Here is a 15,805-nt window from a genome sequence, read left to right on the forward strand (position 1 = left end):
GTGCTGGACCAACTGAAATTGGTATATCGTGATGGAGTATAATATTTTCCGAAGGGTTTTTCAGGATAACTTGATTTTCACATTAAGACATACCATTAAAACCCAACCCCTAACTATCACTCCATTTAATTTGGAGACCATTTCATCCTCTGAGTTTTCTCCTGTGCACACTAGAAGAACCTAAGTTTACCAGCACTCCCCAAGTATAGCGTGGTTTTACATGGGCAGTCTCTTGGTTGGGGTTGCCTTTCACTGAACGTGTATAGTTTGCCATCGCTCCATTAAAGTCGTGTTCCCAGAGTCCCCTTATATTTCAGATGTGGTGTGATCTATACAGAGAAGAATGAGACACCACACTTCTGTTAATATGGGATGTTCCGTTGCTGTTACACTTTTTTTTTTTTTTTTTTTTGCGGTACACGGGCCTCTCACTGTTGTGGCCTCTCCCATTGCGGAGCACAGGCTCCGGACGCGCAGGTTCAGCGGCCATGGCGCACGGGCCCAGCCACTCCACGGCATGTGGGATCTTCCCAGACCGGGGCACAAACCTGTGTCCCCTGCATCGGCAGGCGGACTCTCAACCACTGCGCCACCAGGGAAGCCCGCTGTTACACCTTTTATTCTTCAGATGTCACTAATTTTTTTTTTTTTTGAAAACCTACTTAAAAAGGTAAGTACGAATGCCCTGAATTTCCTAAACTTCAGTTGTGCATGGGCCACCATTTGGATTTGCATTGTATCTGAGTTTCACCGCCTCCCTCCACGATTTTTGCCACTTCTTGGTAACAGTTTCACTATGAGTTAATTATTGATTAAGTCACTTTACTTTTTAAATTAAATAAACTTATTTAAAGAAGAAGCTACACTTTCTTATCTTAAATGGAGAACCAGTATCACTTGAACGTAAATGTAAATTTTCATACAACATAAAGTTAATGAATACAGTAAAATTTGATCGTTATCTGAAGGCTCTGCACCTGTCTATGGTTCCCTCTCTATTAAAAGGTCTACCAGCCATCAGCTCTTTGAGAGAGAGATCACTAATTTTACAGCTGTAGCAGCTGCTGCTGCTTCTCAGTCAGGACTCCCCAGGTAACTGCCTTCTAAGGACATGCCATGGAGTAAAGAATTAGAGATAGATTAATATCATAACTCTGTTCGATGCTGTGTGATTTGGGTCAAGATACTTTATCACTCTGAGCCTTAATAGTCTAATTTCTAAAGTGGGAATAGTAATACCCACCTCATTAAAATTGATGAGGGGACTAATATAATGTGCCAGTCACGTGGTAAATGCTCAGCAGTGGTTACTACTGCTACTCGGTTCTTGTTCATTTTCTTTTTCCCTTCCAGTGTCTGACTGTCTAGGTTTGAATGCAGATTGTCTTCCAAGTTAACTACTTGTGATAAAATTATACTATGAAAGCATTTAATTTACGTATTATTACGTTTAATAATCTATAATCTAATAATTTTTATCACTGGAAATTCCAGAATAATTATAAAGTGGCCAAAGATTAATTTAGAAGTGTTATGTTATGTAACATTTGTTTCTTGCTTGCTGATACCGTGTACCTTGTACATACTCAAATCATAAATACCTTTTCAACAGATATTTGCTCAGTACCTAGCATGAGCCAGGCACTGATCTCGTCACAGAGGATATGGCACAGCACAAAACAGCTGACGTTACATTCTAGTGGTGTGAAATAAGCAAACAATAAACAAACAAGGACACATCAGATAATAATCAAGAGATATGCAGATAATTAAAAGAGGGTGACATGGGCTTCCCTGGTGGCACAGTGGTTGAGAATCTGCCTGCTAATGCAGGGGACACGGGTTCGAGCCCTGGTCTGGGAAGATCCCACATGCCGCGGAGCAACTGGGCCCGTGAGCCACAACTACTGAGCCTGCTCATCTGGAGCCTGTGCTCCGCAACAAGAGAGGCCGCGATAGTGAGAGGCCCGCGCACCGCGATGAAGAGTGGCCCCCACTCGCCACAACTAGATGCACAGAAACAAAGACCCAACACAGCCAAAAATAAATAAATTAATTAATTTTTTAAAAAGTAACAAATGTGCAAGTACAATTGGTGTCTTTAAAAAAACAAAAAGAGGGTGACGTAAAAGATAGTGATAAGATGGTTCCTCTTTATATAAAGAGGTCATGGAAGGTCTCTCTGAGGAATTGATATTTAAAAACGGAACCTAAATGACAAGCAGACATTGCTGCAAAGACTGGGAGGAAACAAGTAATGCAAAGGCCCTAAGGTGAGCCAAACCTGGCATGCTGAAGAAAAGAGGGTCCATGTAGTGGGAAAGCAAGGGAGTGGTATGTATCGATAATATAACTGTGTGGTCAGTGAAATGGATTCAGTCAGGTCATGCAGGGCTTTGCGGGCCGATATTCTTTAAATTTTAGTCACAGTGTAATGGGAGATTTTAAGGAGGGAAATGTCATGGTCTGATGTTTGTTTAAAAGATTGCTATGACCACTATGTTGAAAACGGATGTAGAGGTGGGGGTTAGTGAAAACAGAAGATCAGTTAGGAGGTTTTACGGTAGTCCAGGTGAAAGTCGGTCACGGCTCAGGCTATTTGTGGGGAGAGCGAGGCGTTCTTAGACCGCGGGTATGCTTTAGCAGTAAAGTTGCCAGGACTTGCTTCTAGGTTTGACTTAGAAGAATAAGGGATGGAGGGGAATCAGGAGGATTCCTATGTTTTTAGCTTGAGAAACTAGGTTAGTGGTGCTGTTTTCAGACACAGGAACGACTAAGAAAGCAGATTTGCAGAGCAGAAAAATGAAAAGTTCTGTTTTGGCTAGGTTATGTTTAAAATACTTAGTAGACATCAAAGCAGAGATAGCAAGATATATGATTCTGGAGTTCCTGGAAGAGTGAGGTCTGGAGATAAAGATTTGAGAGTCCTAAACATTTGGGATTTATGGCTATGATCTTAAAGTGAGAACACTTGGCATGAGTGAGTGTTTCTCTTCAGCAGTGCTTGAGTGGTTCCTAATGTGGAGCTTTAAACAGTAAATACAGTAAAGGTAAAGAGAGATAATATTGTAGTGTCAGAGTTCCAGGCTTTATTCTTTAATAGATTGTAACATCTGTGGAAAAATGAATTCAGTCCATTTTTGATTATCTATTTTATGATTACACCTGGCTTGCATAGCCAGGTGATTACTTTCTGGGCTTGCAATTAATCTGAATAATTTTGTTATCTATTTCTGGCAACTTTACTGTATCAGAACTGAACTTTAAAATATAGTATTGGGGGAAAATTTCCAAAAGGACATAATTACTTTACTGAAATCACACTTTAATCAAGCTGTTCTCTTCATGTACTGGATCAAAAGAATTTGTTGGGAGCCTTTTAAGTCATAGGTTCTAACTTCACAGTCCAGCCAAGTAGAGAAAACAAAGATACATGAAACCATAATAGACCAATTATTTGGGTGACTGTGATAGTCATTAGTTCTGTTCACTAAATACTTCCAGTTCTCTGTCATCTGGGCACATGGTAAAACTGAACTTCATAGCTATAGCTGAGTGCAGCTGTGATTCTAGTTCTCACCGGCAAGTTTTGATTAAAAGTGAGCGTCATGTGTAATTTCTGAGCCAGAGAACTTTCTTTCCTTCTGCCATGGTGACTGGCAATGCTGGTAACTGCCCTGTCATCCAAAGTCCTAGAATGAGGACAGCACAGAGTGGAGCCCCCAAGCTACCCGTGATGAACATATGGCACTAATGAGAAATCAAAGCTTTGTTGTTTCAAGCCACTGATTTATTGGGATATTTGCTACTGTGGTGTAACCTAACCTATTCCAACCGATAGAATAGAGTGTCTAGTCTACATATAGCATATTCTTAGTACCATCACAGTACAGCTTAAAAAAATAACCATAAGACAACATTGGTTGAAAGTTCAATACCACTCCCATGAAGTAAACATTGACACCCTTGCCATAAACAGAGTAGAGGGTCACAATAAGCCACTGTTTAGCTACATTATTACAAACTTATTACATTACATTATTACAAACTTAAAATATATAACATCATTCCAGATGTTATGATCGGGAAGTTTTATTTTCTCTCTGTACCAATGTAATTGCATAATATGGAAACTTTAGGAAACATCAAATTCTCAACAATTTTGCAAAGTAATATCTTGTTTAATAAAGAAAAATACAGCATTTTCAGCTTTTTCTCAAGCAGGTAGTAGGGGTAGATTTTATTATTCACAGAGCTATTTAATAAATGCTCTTTTATAAACTCATCTTGTGCCAGTCAGACAAGTGGAGTCCAGCTCCCATCCAGAAGGTTAAGAGAGAAAACACTCAGAGATTTGACATCACTTCACCCCACCTAGTGACTTCACTTTCCACTTGACTTGCTTGTTGTCTGGCTCCGTTATTCATTGAACTAAAAAATGTACTAACCAAATTAAAGCTGTAGTCTTCACTTGCACTAAGTGTGCAGGGATTAACCACAATGCCGATGACCCAGAAACTCATTAATTGAGTAATTTTTAGTCATAAAATTTTTGAGGCAGGAATGCAGTAAGATAGTCCCTTCTTTTCCTTTACCAAATACTTAATAATATCTTCATCCATTGTTTAGTTGTAAACTGGCATAGAATGTTAGCCAGTGAAGCATGGTAGATGGGCTTTATTCACGGTCAGTGTCTGTGCCCACTGTCTATCTCCTCATGATTTCTCTGTATATCCTCTTTCCTGGAGTTTACTTTAGTGTAGAGTTTGCCTACACTATACTAATAGTATCTATAGGAAAAAATTCTGGTGTTTCAAGGTAATGTTTGCAAAGAATCTCCCCTGTAACTTATTAATTGCAAACCAAATAGTATTCTACTCAAAAAGGCATCCTACAATGTTGGTATAGTTATAAGAATATCAAGCAAGGGAGTAGGAGACCTACGTTCAAGTTTCAACTGTAATTTACTAAACTGTTTGCCTTGTTTAACATCTTTCAAATCTGCCTCCTCCGTTCCGTGTCCCTGTCACCACCTTGGTTTAAGCACTTGTTACATAGCAACCTTCCAGACTTCACACAGCTGCCAGAGTGACCCTTCTAAGATGTTAATCACTTCAAGTCTTTTAATGAGTCCCTACAGTTTTCAGGATAAAGTCCAAACCCCTCAGCTTAGTACACAGAGCCTTTCATGAGCTGCTCCTGGCCTAACTCTCTAGCCCCGAGGTTATAAACTGGCAGGCTATTAGCAAAATTCAACTCACATATGTGTTTGGTCTTGTTTGTACCATGTTTTCTTTAAAATTTGGTACCAACACTTATTTAAAAATTAAAAGATTTCTGGCTTCTCTTCAGATTATAAGATTATCCCCTCACATGGTGACAATTGGCTATACTGACATTTGCTCTTTAGAGAGGACATTAATTTACCACAGACCTCATCCATGAAGTTTCACCCATTTATGTAACTTGTGTGCATTCAAATTTTAACCCCCTAGTGTTCTCCTCTCCAGCCACTTTTTAAGGTTTATCCTTTAGAGTACTGAATTATTCCCAGTTCTTCCAAAGTTTTATGCTTATCCTTGCCTAGAAGGCCCTACGGCCTTTCCATTTCTTTATGTCACTGGCCCATTCACTTCCTTCAAAGTACAGTAAAACTGTTGCCTTCTTCAGAAAATTCTTCCAACCTATCCTTCTGAGGTACCTGCATTACCTTATTCTCCCATAGCATCTATCACACAGGATAGTGTTGCTGATTTGTTTGTTGGTATTCCCGCTAGGCAGTCAACTCCTTGGGGACAGAGATAATGCATAATTTGTCTTTGTGTCATAATTTGGGCTCTAGGAAGCCACTGTGGGCCTTAGTATCATCATCTATAAAATGAAGAACATAGATAATCTCCAGGGTCTCTTCTTATTTGAAAATCTGCTTTATACTGTTCATTTTTGGGAATCTGGGGTCAGAGACTGCTTTGAATAGATTTTAACCAAAGCTTAGATATAACAAATAAGACTTAAAGTAAGGCATGTTGTGCCCTAAGGCACCAAGTAACAAAGATATTCCCCTCCAAAGGGGACTATATGCTTTGGTTGGTCATTCCTATATAGAAGCTGACTGCTTGACTGATCATTGTCCAAAGAAAGCAAAAGACTAATACATTGGTGGCATTTAACAAAAACGAATTATTGGTGCTTCGAAGAGGGCACTTATTTAACCTTAATAGCAATCTGTTTGGCATCATGAGGAAGAGACAGAGAAGAAGAGGAAATATGTCAGAGAGAAATAGAATCTGATTCAAATGTTACACATGGGTTAGTTACCGTTAAAAGCAGAACAGAAATTGGGTACCTCCTGCTGGTGTCAACTGGTTTGGGTGTATTGCTAGCCTGAATTGGATCGAAATAAATATACTAGCCATTATCCCCATTATAATAAAAAAACTTTAACCCACTAGCCATTGAAGCCTCCACTAAGTATTTCTTAACACAAGCTACCACATCCATGCTACTTATAAGAGCAGTCATCATTAACTTACTATATTCCGGCCAATGAGCTATTACAAAAATATTCAACCCAACAGCATCAACAGTAGTAACAGTAGCCCTGGCCATAAAACTAGGACTATCCCCTTTTCACTTTTGAGTGCCCGAGGTAACACAAGACATCCCATTAATGGCAGGCCTAATCCTATTGACATGACCAAAACTTGCACCTCTATCAATCCTTTAGCAAATCTCACCATCAATCAACCTAAACCTAATACTATCCCTATCCATACTGTCCATTCTAATTGGAGGGTGAGGTGGATTAAATCAAACCCAACTCCGAAAAATCATGGCTTACTCATCAATCACCCACATAGGTTGAATAACAGCCGTCTTACTATACAACCCAACTATAACAACTCTAAACCTAGTAATCTACACTATAATAACCCTCACTATATTCATATTATTTATTCACAGCTCGGCCACTACTACACTGTCACTGTCACACACATGAAACAAAACACCTGTGATCACAACCCTTACCCTAGGCACTCTACTATCAATAGGGGGACTCCCACCACTATCAGGATTCATGCCTAAATGAATAATTATTCAAGAAATAACAAAAAACAATAATAGTATTTTACCCACACTTATAGCCATCACAGCACTACTTAACCTGTACTTCTACATGCGACTCACATACTCCACTGTGCTGACCACGTTCCCCTCCATAAAAAACATGAAAATAAAAAGACAGTTTGACTCTACAAAACAAATAATCCTCCTACCAACTATGATCGTAATATCCACAATACTTCTGCCCCTCACACCAATACTATCAGTGTTGGATAGGAATTTAGTTTAAAACAGACCAAGAGCCTTCAAAACCCTAAGCAAGTATAATTTACTTAATTCCTGCCTAATAAGGATTGCAAGACTATATCCTACATCAACTGAATGCAAATCAAACACTTTAATGAAGCTAATCCTCACTAGATTGAAGGGATACATCTCCCAAGAATTTTTAGTTAACAGCTAAATACCCTAGTCAACTGGCTTCAATCTACTTCTCCCGCAGCAGGAAAAAAACAGCGGGAGAAGCCCCTGCAGGGTTGAAGCTGCTTCTTCGAATTTGCAATTCAATATGAACAATTCACCACAGGGCTTGGCAAAAAGAGGACATCACCTCTGTCTTTAGATTTACAGTCTAATGCCTACTCGGCCATTTTACCTATGTTCAAAAACCGCTGATTATTCTCAACCAACCACAAAGACATTGGTACTTAATATTTGATATTTGATGCCTGAGCTGGAATAGTAGGTACCGGCCTGAGCCTGCTAATTCGTGCTCAATTAGGTCAGCCTGGAACACTGCTCGGAGACGACCAAATTTATAATGTGGTAGTAACAGCTCATACATTTGTAATAATTTTCTTTATGGTCATACCCATTATGATCGGTGGCTTCAGAAACTGGCTACACCTCTAATAATTGGAGCACCTGATATGGCTTTCCCCCATATGAATAGCGTGAGTGAGTTTTTGACTACTCCCTCCTTCTTTCTTATTGTTGCTGGCACTGTCAATAGTTGAAGCCGGGCCTCCCTGGTGGCGCAGTGGTTGAGAGTCCGCCTGCCGATGCAGGGGATACGGGTTCGTGCCCCGGTCTGGGAGGATCCCATATGCCGCGGAGCGGCTGGGCCCGTGAGCCATGGCCGCTGGGCCTGCGCATCCGGAGCCTGTGCTCCGCAACGGGGGAGGCCACAACAGTGAGAGGCCCACATACCGCAAAAAGAAAAAAAAAAAAAAAAAAAAAACTTAATAGTTGAAGCCAGTGCAGGTACAGGCTGAACCGTATATCCACCCTTGGCTGGAAATTTAGCACGTGCAGGAGCTTCAGTTGACCTTGCTATTTTTTCCCTACATTTAGCTGGTGTGTCCTCAATTCTAGGGGCTATCAATTGTATCACCATTATTATTAATATAAAGCCACCACTATAAACCAATATCAAACACCATTATTTGAATGATCAGTATTCATCACAGCAGTATTACTTCTATTATCCATACCTGTACTAGCAGCCAGAATCACTATACTGCTAATTGACCGAAACTTAAACACAACATTTTTTGACCCTGCATGACCCTGATATAAGATGGGGGAGATCCCATCTTATATCAACACCTGTTTTGATTCTTTGGACACCCTGAAGTATACATTTTAATCCTGCCCGGATTTGGAATGATTTCACACATTGTAACCTATTACTCAGGAAAAAAAGAGCCTTTCAGGTACATGGGTATGGTATGAGCTATAATGTCAATTGGATACTTAGGGTTCATGTATGAGCCCACCACATATTCACAGTGGGTATAGACGTTGACACACAAGCATAGTTTACATCAGCTACTATAATCATCACTGTCCCAACAGGAGAGAAAGTGTTTAGTTGACTGGCAGCACTCCATGGAGGTAACATTAAATGGTCCCCAGCCATGATGTGAGCCCTGGGTTTCATCTTCCTTTTCACAGTCGGTGGGCCAACAGGTATTGTCCTAGCTAACTCATCATTAGATATTGTCTTTCATGATACTTACTATGTAGTCGCATATTTTCACTATGTACTTTCAGTGGGGGCTGGTTTTGCTATCATAGGAGGGTTTGTGCACTGATTCTCACTATTCTGAGGATATACATTCAACTCAACATGAGCAGAAATTCACTTTGTAATCATATTTGTGAGTGTCAACATAACTTTCTTCCCACAACATTTTTTAGGTCTATCTGGCATACCTCGACGATACTCCGACTACCCAGATGCCTATACAACATGAAACACTATCTCATCAATAGGCTCATTCATCTCATTAACAGCTGTCATGGTGATAATTTTCATTATCTGAGAGGCATTCATATCCAAACGAGAAGTCCTAGCAGTAGAACTTACTACTACAAACTTAGAGTGGTTAAATGGCTGTCCTCCACCATATCATACATTTGAGGAGCCAACTTAACGTCAGTCTAAAATAGTCAAGAAAGGAAGGAGTCGAACCCTCTTTTATCGGTGTCAAGCCAACATCATAACCACTATGTCTTTCTCCATAAATGAGATATTAGTAAAATTTTATGTAACTTTGTCAAAGTTAAGTAGTAAAATTTTATGCAACTTTGTCAAAGTTAAGTCACAGGTGGAAATCCTGTATATCTCTACGGCATATCCTTTCCAACTAGGGTTTCAAGATGCAACATCACCCATCATGGAAGAATTACTACACTTTCACAACCACACACTAATAATTGTCTTCTTAATTAGCTCTCCGGTTCTTTGTATCATCTCACTAGTGCTAACAGCTAAGCTAACACGTACCAGCACAATAGACGCACCATCTGAACCATCTTACCGACCATTATCTTGTTTTTATTGCCCTGCCATCGTTCCGAATCCTGTACATGATAGATGAGATCAACAATCCATCTCTTACTCTAAAAACTATAGGCCACCAATGATACTGAAGTTATGAGTACACTGACTACAGAGACTTAAATTTTGACTCCTATATAATCCCAACATCAGACTTAAAACCATGGGGAGTTACAACTGCTAGAAGTAGATAACCCAGTAGTGTTGCCCATAGAAATAACAATCCGAATACTGATCTCCTCTGAAGATGTATTACACTCATGAGCCGTACCTTCCCTAGGCCTGAAAGCAGACACAATCCCAGGGCGCCTAAATCAAACAACCCTAATATCAACACGACCAGGTTTGTATTACGGACAGTGTTCAGAGATTTGTGTATCAAACCTTAGCTTCATGCCAATTGTCCTTGAATTAGTACCCCTAAAATACTTCGAAAAATGATCCGCATCAATATTCTAAACTCATTAAGAAGCTAGATAGCATTAATCTTTTAAGTTAAAGACCAAGAGCTGAGACTCTCCTTAATGGCATGCCACAATTAGATACATCAACATGATTCATTACCATCTCATCTGTGTTTCTAACACTGTTTATTATATTTCAACTAAAAGTCGCAAAGTACACTTAATACCCCAACTCAGAATCAACACACACCAAAGTGTAAAAACAGTCCACCCCTTGAGAAACAAAATGAATGAAAATCTATTTGCCTCTTTCATAACCCCAAAAATAATAGGACTCCCTGTAGTTATTTTAATTATTATGTTTCCAAGTATTTTATTTCCAACATCAAAATGACTAATAATCACATAATTTCCCTTCAACAATGACTAGTCCAACTTACATCAAAACAAATAATAAGCACCCATAATCACAAGGGACAGGCTTGATCATTAATTCTAATATCACTCATTTTATTTATTGGGTCAACCAACCTTCTAGGACTACTACCCCACTCGTTTACACCCACCACACAACTCTGAGTAAATGTAGGAGTAGCAGTTCCCCTATGAGCCGGCACCGTGATTACAGGTTTTCATAACAGAACAAAGGTATCTCTAGCTCACTTCTTGCCGCAAGGCACACCCACCCCCCTCATCCCCATACTAGTGATTATTGAAACTATTAGCCTGTTTATCCAACCAGTAGCACTAGTTGTGCAATTAACAGCCAATATTACAGCAGGACATTTATTAATACATCTAATTGGAGGGACAACTTTAGCACTAATAAGCATCAGCACTACCACAGCTTTTATTACATTCATCATTCTTACCCTACTTACTATCCTCGAATTTGCCGTTGCTATAATTCAAGCCTGTGTTTACCCTCCTAGTAAGCCTATATCTGCGTGACAATAATAATGACCCAGCAGACCCACACATGCCGCATAGTAAAGCCCAGTCCTTGACCCCTTACAGGAGCCCTTTCAGCCCTCCTAATAACATCCGGCCTAATCATGTGATTCTACTTCAACTCAATAATCCTACTAATATTAGGCCTACTAACTAATACTCTAACAACATATCAGTGGTGGCAAGAGAGAGAGCATTTTCCAAGGCCACCATACACCAACTGTCCAAAAAGGGCTTCGATATGGGATAATCTTATTTATCGTCTCAGAAGTCCTCTTTTTTACCAGCTTCTTTTGAGCCTTCTATTACTCAAGCCTCGCCCCTACTCCTGAATTAGGCGGGTGCTGGCCACCAACAGGCATTCGCCCTCTAAACCCCCTAGAGGTACTGCTTCTCAACGCTTCCGTGCTACTAGCCTCTGGCGTGTCTATTACTTGAGTCCACCACAGACTTACAGAAGGAAATCCGCAAGCACATACTCCAAGCCCTCTTTATTACAATTGCCTTGGGTGTATATTTTACACTCCTACAAGCCTCAGAGTATTATGAAGCTCCACTTACAATCTCAAACGGAGTATATGGATCAACTTTCTTCATGGCCACAGGGTTCCATGGCCAGCATTATGAGCCCATAATCATTGGGTTCACCTTCCTTACTGTCTGTTTTCTGCGCCAATTAAAATTCCACTTCACATCCAGCCACCACTTCGGCTTTGAAGCCGCTGCTTGATACTGATATTTTGTAGATGTTGTGTGACTATTCCTTTACGTATCCATCTATTGATGAGGCTCATAATTCTTTTAGTATTAATTAGTACAACTAAATTCCAATCAGTTAGTCTTGGTACACTCTGAAAAAGAATAAGAAACTTAATAATAACCCTACTAACAAATACAGCACTGGCTTCATTGCTCACACTCATTGCCTTCTGACGCCCTCAGCTAAACACTTAAACAGAAAAAATAAGTCCCTATGAATGTGGATTTGACTCCACAGGATCCACCCACCTGTCCTTTTCTATAAAATTTTTCCTAGTAGCAATTACATTCCCCCTCTTTGACCTAGAAATTGCCCTCCTACTGCCCCTCCCCTGGGCAACTCAAACAAATAATCTAAAAACAATACTTACCATAGCTCTACTTCTAATCGCATTATTGGCAATTAGCCCAGCCTATGAATGAACTCAAAAGGGGCTAGAATGAAAAAAAAGGGGGGGGGCTAGAATGAACTGAATATGGTACTTAGTTTAAAATAAAACAAATGATTTCGACTCATTAGATTATGACTAAACTCATAACTACCAAGTGTCTTTAGTGTACATAAATATTATTATAGCTTTCACAATATCCCTTGTAGGGCTGCTAATATATCGATCCCACTTAATGTCCTCACTATTATGTCTAGAAGGCATAATATTATCACTATTCATCATGGCAACCCTAATAATCCTAAACTCACACTTTACCTTAGCCAGCATAATACCAACCATCCTACTGCTGTTCGCAGCCCGCGAAGCCACACTCAGATTATCCTTGTTAGGAATAATATCAAATACATATGGCACCAACTACGTACAAAACCTTAACCTCCTCCAATGCTAAAATTTATTATCCCTACGATTATACTATGCAATGGGCGATCCTTAGGATAAGTTGGTATGACAATGAATACCTTAAAACCATTTGATCCAGAAATTTAGCCTCCAAGAATTATCCTAAGGAAATAACCATGACTGTGCACAAAGATCTGACTTATTTATAAAAGCAAAAACAAACACACAAACAAACAAAACCACAGAAACAGTGTAAATGTCCAGCATTAGGAAATTAAGTCAGTGGTTTTAAAACAGTACTTGTTTGAGTACAGGGCTCCATAGAAATGTGTTGACAATCACCTCAGAAAAACCCTGGCCCTTCATCACCATTTCAGAGTATTTTCATTTTTATTTCTTGTACATATTAAGGTTACATGTGAGATTTTCTTTAGAAAAAAATGATTCTGCGCATAAAAAAATTTGAAAACCACTGGATTCATTACATTACAGTAATTGATATAACAATAGATATGGAAACAGGTATGTTAACAGATCAGTTTATCTTTGGGTAGTGATTATAGGTCATTCTTTTTCTTAGTTGGGTTTGTCTCTATTTTCCACATTGCCTACAGATAATGTGTAATTATTTCTGCAGCCAGACCCCAAAAAAATGGTTTTTGAAAAAAAGAATTAGTTGACAGCAATAAATATTCCACAAGCCATTAAAAATTTCCCAGGTTACCATTTTTGGCATTCAAATCATAGGTTTTATAAGCCCACTACCATTATGAAATATATCCCATGAAATATCATAGGCTGTAGAGAACATTGAAGACATAGTCCAACCCCCTTATTTTATATTTGAAGAAACTGTGATCCAAAATGTTTTAGTATATTGAAGCTAGGGCTTAGAGCCTGTGGTCTTGTGAGATTCCATGTGCTTTTTCTGCTGTTCACCTAATTTGTAGAATGGATAGTTATAATTTTCATTTCTCTCATTTTTGTGTACCTAGTCTGAGCATCTGTCATTGTGTTATTGCTTACTTTTTCCTATGAGTGAAAATTTGAAGTACCAATGGTCAGAATTTCTCTATTTAGAGAAATTGGCACAAACTATAAAACATTAAAATGGGTCTTAAAACTGTCATATGACTCATTGTTCTGATTTATACAATTAGAGTTTTATGATCTACTGTATTCCACTAATTCATTAAATGTGTATGTTCACTTAGATTTATAATTTAGAGCTGGATTAAATTGACCTCAAATAATTCTTACAGTTCGCCTTCACTCTTGGCATCTAAAAGGGAGACATTAGATACATGTTCCATCTGCCCCGCCTTCCTTCTCAGACATGAATGTACTTGGAAATCACTCTTAGTTGTGTTTCACGATCTTAACTCAGCTCTGAGTTATCTTGCTATGATCACATTGACACCCCCCAAAATGTTATGGCTTTGTGTAATATTTTTTACATATATGTATATACGTCAGTACTTTCCTATGGTTCTTTTTTTTTTTTTTTTTTTTTTTTTATGACTCCGTGTGTTTGGGACTTTGTTTCTAGGGCTGCTGGAGACAGTAGTGACACCTCCCATTGAGAGGTGTGTTTGCCAGTTTAGTCATTTTCCAAATCAAACCAGGTCCCTCTGGGAGCCCTTTGTGATTCTTTTATTTATTATTTATTTATTTATTTATTTATTTATATTTTAACATCTTTATTAGAGTATAATTGCTTTACAATGGTATGTTAGTTTCTGCTTTATAACAAAGTGAATCAGTTATACATATACATATGTTCCCATATCTCTTCCCTCTTGCGTCTCCCTCCCTCCCACCCTCCCTATCCCACCCCTCTAGATGGTCACAAACCACCAAGCTGATCTCCCTATGCTATGGGGCTGCTTCCCACTAGCTATCTATTTTACATTTGGTAGTGTATATATGTCCATGCCACTCTCTCACTTTATCACAGCTTACCCTTCCCCCTCCCCGTATCCTCAAGTCCATTCCCTAGTAGGTCTGTGTCTTTATTCCTGTCTTACCCCTAGGTTCTTCATGACCTTTTCTTTTTTTTCTTAGATTCCATATATATGTGTTAGCATACGGTATTTGTTTTTCTCTTTCTGACTTACTTCACTCTGTATGACAGACTCTACGTCCATCCACCTCACTGAAAATAACTCAATTTCGTTTCTTTTTATGGCTGAGTAATATTCCATTGTATATATGTGCCACATCTTCTTTATCCATTGATCTGTTGATGGACACTTAGGTTGCTTCCATGTCCTGGCTATTGTAAATAGAGCTGCAGTGAGCATTTTGGTACATGACTCTTTTTGAATTCTGGTTTTCTCAGGGTATATGCCCAGTAGTGAGATTGCTGGGTCATATGGTAGTTCTATTTGTAGTTTTTTAAGGAACCTCCATACTGTTCTCCATAGTGGCTGTATCAATTTACATTCCCACCAACAGTGCAAGAGTGTTCCCTTTTCTCCACACCCTCTCCAGCATTTATTGTTTCTAGATTTTTTGATGATGGCCATTCTGACCAGTATGAGATGATATCTCATTGTAGTTTTGATTTGCACTTCTCTAATGATGAATAATGTTGAGCCCATGGTTCTTTTTTGTTTTAATGTTAAGCAGTGAAAATTAGGTAGCCCTTTGAACTTGGAGATGCTGAAGAAATAGTGTGAAGTAATGTGTTTCAAATAAAGGAAATTGGATAGGTTGAAAAACATGTCACTTCCTCAAAACCTTCTCTGAACCCCCAGCTCCCCCCTCCCCACCAAAAGTGAGTAATTCATAATGAAAAGCAAACAGAACAAATACATGGCAGTTTTCAGTTTAGGTGAAGGTGATATTGTTTGTTATTGAAAAAAACTAGAAATGAGGAGGACTTTGTAGTGCATTCTTTTTAAACTATTTCCCCCAAGAATCTTAATGTCTGAATTTACTTAAAATGCAGACCCTCCAGGCTTATATCTTATAAAGAGCGTTTT

General features: G+C 39.0%; 1 protein-coding gene and 2 pseudogenes across 3 annotated transcripts in view; all 3 read left to right on the plus strand.

The window, feature by feature from the left end:
• Positions 1-15,805, plus strand: part of XRCC4 (X-ray repair cross complementing 4) — a 391,068-nt gene that overhangs the window by 206,702 nt on the left and 168,561 nt on the right. The window lies entirely within an intron of this gene.
• LOC132485796 (ATP synthase subunit a-like) lies at positions 10,601-11,269 on the plus strand (annotated as a pseudogene).
• LOC132486223 (cytochrome c oxidase subunit 3-like) lies at positions 11,274-12,049 on the plus strand (annotated as a pseudogene).

This window comes from Mesoplodon densirostris, chromosome 3 (assembly GCF_025265405.1).
Source record: "Mesoplodon densirostris isolate mMesDen1 chromosome 3, mMesDen1 primary haplotype, whole genome shotgun sequence".
Classification (NCBI taxonomy): Eukaryota; Metazoa; Chordata; class Mammalia; order Artiodactyla; family Ziphiidae; genus Mesoplodon; species Mesoplodon densirostris.